Below are 6,224 nucleotides of genomic sequence, written 5' to 3'. Positions count from 1 at the left end.
CCTGGAATCAACTTAACACTAAGAAGAAGACGGGAACTTCGACGCTCTGCTGCACAGAGGACTGAAGCCAATCTCCCCTGTGGTCAGGGAGTGACCACCTTGCTAACGCAAGCACCATCCAGCAAATCAACGTCTGCTCTGCCGCCGCCTCCCGCCGGAGCCGGAGCCCAGAGACTGACAAGACCTAGACCTCCAGACCTCTCACCGCCCGATCCACAGTCCCTGCAAAGAGGAGACCCGTGGAGGCACCGAGACACGTGGAGCCAGCCATCTTGAAACGACCACGACAAGCTGACAAGTGCAACAACCGAGGCTCCCTCCAAGTTGTGCTTTGGGATCTGAGAAGCCCAACCCTCGAGCAGCATCTGCACCAAAGGTGAGCCCTCCAGCATCTCCACGATCTGTGTGGGGCCCTTCTGCATTTTGCCACTCGACGCGCCTAACCGGTTGCTGGCCCGCTGGCTAGTAGCCATCTTGGCGACGAACTTTACAAAATACACCGCTGGTCTGGTTGCTCAAGACTGGCCCTTGCTCCCCTCCAAAGGAGCAGTCCTTCTGACCTTGCTGGTCAGAACCACCAGCTTATTTCATCTCCTACAACAATTGCTTTTGCCAAGCCTTGTTTGCTTCGATCAAGTCGCCGACACCGCCGACAGCGAGAGCCTGCGTGGGACAGCTCGTGAACCGACTCCTGGACGTCGTCGACCTCCAGGGACCACGTGGCTGCAGAGACAAGCTACACCTTTCTTCCTGTTTGCACCCGACATCGCCTGGTACCCACCTGGTGCCACGCCGGTCACTGGCTAGTGACTGTGAACACTGTCCCCTCTGCTTACAGGTCTTCAACATCCCCGATCCACTCTTGGATCCACTGCATCTCTCCCGGACCGACCGCCTGCAGCATCTTTGTCTTCAGGCTCCACGGAACAGATAGAAGAAACCCGACGCACTTCGAGGCCTAGGCACCCGCTTCCTGTGGGTGAGGTAAAGCTGGCACACCTGTGCCCAAGTGTAGTATTACATCTCTAGTGCCTGTGTTCCAAATCTTGAGTTCCTAGTCCATCCGGAAGATCCTCTTTGCAGTAACTTTGTACTTTTTACGCACCCATTGAAACCTATGGGAGCACGCGTGTGACTATTTGCTCTGCACACGCCACCCGTGGACCTCCTGGTCACTAACTGAAGTTAGCTCCTTGTAGGCCCAGCGATTCTAGAGGCCCTAGGCCTTTTCCCTTTTCTGTTCGTGATACTTATACCACTATTTTAGTATATGGTTTGAGCGGCCACCAGGGCCTATCCATATAAAGTGCAACTTCTGTGTATTCTACTGTAATCTTGTTTGACGATTTGTGCTCCTGTGCTCATAAAGAGACTAGGGGTTACTTTGAGAAATAAATACATATATATTTTGAATATATATCTGTGTGGTGTCCTTTCATTGGTATAAAAGGGGGTTACATTTGGTAAAACAGCTGGCTTAACACGCTTCACGAGTTTAGCCTCAAAGACTGCTTAGCCTACGCTACCACTAGGGCAGCTAGTCCGAAAAGGTTGACTTACAACCACACCATAAGGGTTGCTTGGCATGGTACAAGGTGATCACTTTAACTAGTGAGCATCATATACCAGGCCAACTTCTCACAATCACCACACCAGGTTCTATCACCATGGTGCACCTTTAAACATAAGCAAGATGTCTGTAAGTAGAAACATAATAGTGAATGAAGTAATTTCTGAATATTACACACCTTCCCCCTATATACACAGATAAGTAAAACCAAAACAAAATAAGAGTAAGAGAAAAAAAAATATATATACATAAATCAAAATTACATCTGATAATCATTGAGTCTCAATGGTAACCTAGAAATCCTTCTGCATCTCGACCCACCTTCAATTTTACTACCATCGGTGGAACTAGATCAGGAAGAAACTGAGGAGAATTTATCTTTGTCAACATTTAATTTGTTTTTGATAACCACCACTCTGTTAAGATTCCAAATGCGGGAGTCCTCTGTTTTGATAGCATTTGTAAACACTTTGATTACTCTTTGAGGTTTCTGAAACAAAACAGAAGTTTTCCTAGCATCTGGAGCTCTAATCATAACTAAGTCTCCCACTTTGACATTGGTGACCTTCACCGCTTTTCTTTGATCATAGTTCATTTTTCGTGCTTTTATTTTGTCACACTCTTTTCGCTTCCAATCACTATCAGATCCTTCCACACTCCTCTTGGATTCAGTATCATTTATCCAAAAAGGAGCAACCAAGGTGTTTGCGCTCCTACCTAAAAGTAACTCAAAAGGAGTTTGACCAGTTATGGCATGAGCTGTAACTCTGTAAATTTCAACCTTCCTGATAACCTCTTTTTTCCAATTAAGACCACTATGTTTAGCTAAATCAATGGTCTCTTTTAAAACTCGGTTGAAGCGTTCCACCATTCCATTACTCTCTGGGTGATATAGAGCACACTTCTTATGTTTGATGGAACACTTTAACAAAAACTCCTCCATTTCAGAGGAGACCAATTGAGTTCCATTATCAGTCAATATGACACCAGGTAGCCCTTCTCTCCCAAAGACCTCCTTAAGAAACTCTATTACATGCAAGGTATCAATACACTTGGTGATCTTTACATCGGGCCACCTGGAGTACAAGTCAACTAACACAAAAACATAACTCTCACAACCATCTCCACGAACTGGTCCTAAATTATGAAAGGCTAATTCTTCCCATGGCTTCTTTGGTCTTTCTCTAATAACCATGGGTTGAACTCTTGGCTTCTGAGACTTTTCACTCATACAACAAGGTATACATTCTCTCACTAGACGTTCCACCTGTATGTCTATTCCTGGCCACCAATAAGTAAGCCTTAACCTCTCCTTGGTCTTAGACATCCCAAGGTGACCCTCATGAGCCATTACCAGAAGTTCCTCACGCAGTGTAGTAGGTGGAACTAATCTAGTACCCCTAAAAATGAGACCTTCACTCTCAGATAATTCATCTTTCACCAGCCAATATTTTTCACACTCACCTTTAGTTTTCTTCTTTCATCCATTCTTAAGAAGTGGGATCAATTCCAGAAATTCTTTATCTTTAGCACATTCTTCTCTCCATCTGTTTTCTTTCATACCACCAGCCTCAATTGCACAAACCCATTCGTCAATATGATCTTCTTCAACTTCATTCTTATCATCACTTTTTACCACCAATCTTGAGAATGTGTCTGCAACTCTATTCCTGGCACCTGGTAAATATTCAACTTAAGTTGTAATCCTGTAGTGCTACAACCCATTTAGAAATTCTCGCCGAGATAGCATCTATGCCTTTCGTGTTAAAAACCTGACACAGTGGCTTGTGATCAGTCCGTACATCAAATTTCACACCCCACAGCAAATTCTTGAGTTTCTTCATCACCCAATGTACAGCTAAGGCCTCTCTCTCAATTACAGAATAATGCAGTTCTGCACCTCTGAGACTCCGTGATAAAAATAAAATGACCTTCTCTGTGTCTCCATTTTTTGTAGTAAAACACCACCCAAACCTTTCATGCTAGCATCGGTAATGAGAATAGTTCTTTTAGTGGGATCAAAACTTTTCAACTTGGGAGTCTTTTTGAGCATTCCCTTAACCTCAACAAATTCATTTTCACAATTATCAGACCAGATGAAATTGACTCCCTTACATAGTAATTTTCGCATATTTATACACATGCCAGCAAAATCCTTTATGCATTTGCTATAATACTCTGACATTCCAAGAAACTTCATTAGTTCTTCCTTATTGGATGGAGAGGCAAGATTCTGAATGGCACTTACAAGTTCAGCCGTGGGTTGTACACCTTGACCCGAAATGGTGTGTCCAAGGTAATCTATGGATAACCTTTTGAATTTACATTTGTCAATTCTCACAGTAAGATTATACTCCTGAAACTTCTTTAAAAACTCCCTGAGTATCATATCATGTTCTTCTCCACTCCTTCCATAAACAAGCACGTCATCTTGGTAAATTTGTACACCCACAATGCCCTTCAATACTCTTTCTAATGCTCTCTGAAATACAGATGCTGCAGAAACCAGCCCAAATGGTAATCTGACAAATCTAAAAGTCCCAAATGGTGTGATAAAAGCTGTTAGGTCTTTGGACTCATCTTCCAATTTTATCTGATGGTATGCAGATTTCAAGTCCACAGTCGAAAAAACACTAACACCCGGTAAAAGCATTAACATATCAGCTATTTTAGGCAAAGGATACTTATCAATGATGACTTGTTTATTCAATTCTCTTAGATCAATGCATAGGCGCAGATTACCATTCAACTTGCTTGCGGCTACAACTGGCGCCAACCACCTGGTTCCTTCGACTTCCTCAAATATGCCATCTTTCTTTAATTTCTCCAGTTCCCCTTTCATTTCATCTCTCACAGATAAAGGAAAACTTCGAACCTTACAAGCTATGGGCGTAGCTCCAGGAATTAGTCTTATTTTATGAGCATATCCACGTAGACAACCTAACTCATCCTTTAACACATCAGGAAACTCTCTCTTTAAGAGAGTGGTAAAGTCACCATCACAATCCTGAACCAATACATCATCAACTCTAACATTTTCTTTTAATATGATGGGAGGATCATTATTAGGGTCCAACATTACTCCAAGATCTTTCTGGTGAAACCAGCTGAGGATGCTGTCCCCTTTATGTGACACATAGACTTTCCCCGTAGTATACTTCCCACCGTACTCTATCAATCCAGTGAAATAACCCATTAACTTTATAGGTTCACCTCCATATGCAGTAGGTCTTATATCAGCTTTGAGTAATTTTTAAACCTTAGAGAGTTTGCTCATAAAATATTGTCTCAATATGATGGTGATTTTTGCTCCCGAGTCAAACAAGACTCTCGTTAGCTCACCGTCCACCTTTATATCATCCAGTGGCCCTTTTGTATGACTATCCGAAACAACTTGTCCACAGAAACAATCGGAATCATTGTCACTATCACTGTTGCTATTATCTGCAACTGCAAGAATCTTCCCTTTGTATTTTCTTGACATTACAAACTTTTGTAAAGTGTCCAACCTTCTTGCAATTAGTACAAGTAGACTTGAGTGCAGGACAGTGTCTATCATTTGCTAGGTGATTTTCACTCCCACACCTGTAGCATTTAAGTCTTACATCCCTCACAATTTTTCTCTGTCCCTTTGTCAAGGTGCTCTTTTTATAATCTTTTTCCTTTGGATTAGTTTTAACCTACTGAATGACATTATCTTTGTTCTCATGTTTAGTAATTATATCCACACACTTTAAAGAGTGTTCAATCTGTTTTGCAATGGAAATTACCTCCTCAAGAGTCGTTTCATCTTTTTGCCAGAGATCACTTCTGACCTTTTCCACATTACACCCCAGCATGAATTGGTCCCTAATTCTTTTTTTCTACCAGGGTACCAAATTTGCACAAGGACGCTAACTTCCTAAGTGCAGTGACATAATTTTCAACTGACTCTCCTTCATTTTGTGTCCTCCTACCAAAGTGATACCGTTCAAGAATGGTACTCACCTTGGGTAGATAATGCCTATCAAGTTTGAGAATACAAATTTCATATTCATTTAATGTTTGATCATCCACATCAGGCAGATGATCAAATACCTCTTGTCCCTCAGAGCCCAGGCAATGAAGAAGAAGAGCTGTCCGTCTTTCAGCGCTAAGATTAGCACCACAAACCTTTGCGTACCTCTCAAAAACTTTCTTCCACTTCTGCCATTTGATTGGCGTATCGCCAGGCGTGGAAAGAAAAGACGGAGGAGTTGGTACATTCTGCATGTTAGTTACTTTTCCAAAGAACAAAATAAATAAACGACAATAAATGTTAAACTATAATCAATAGTACATGTAACCAGAATTAAATGTAAAGTGTGAAAAACAGTAAATAGGATTTGCACACACACAGTGAAATGACACATAAATGACCTGTGAGTATGAAGACTCCTGATTGAAGATACCTGGAATAGAATACACTGTTTAAACTATAACCAATGGTCATGTAACCAAAATAAAATGTAAAGTGTGAACATCAGTAAATAGGATTTGCACACACACAGTGAAATGACACATAAAGGACCTGTGAGTGTGAAGACTCCTGACTGAAGATACCTGGAATAAAATATACTGTTAGAATGCCCCTTTCCTCCGCCCTTTCTCTTGTAATATATTATTTTAAAAAAAA

This window comes from Triturus cristatus, chromosome 1_1 (genome assembly GCF_964204655.1).
Source record: "Triturus cristatus chromosome 1_1, aTriCri1.1, whole genome shotgun sequence".
NCBI lineage: Eukaryota > Metazoa > Chordata > Amphibia > Caudata > Salamandridae > Triturus > Triturus cristatus.
This window is presented reverse-complemented; position numbering follows the sequence as displayed.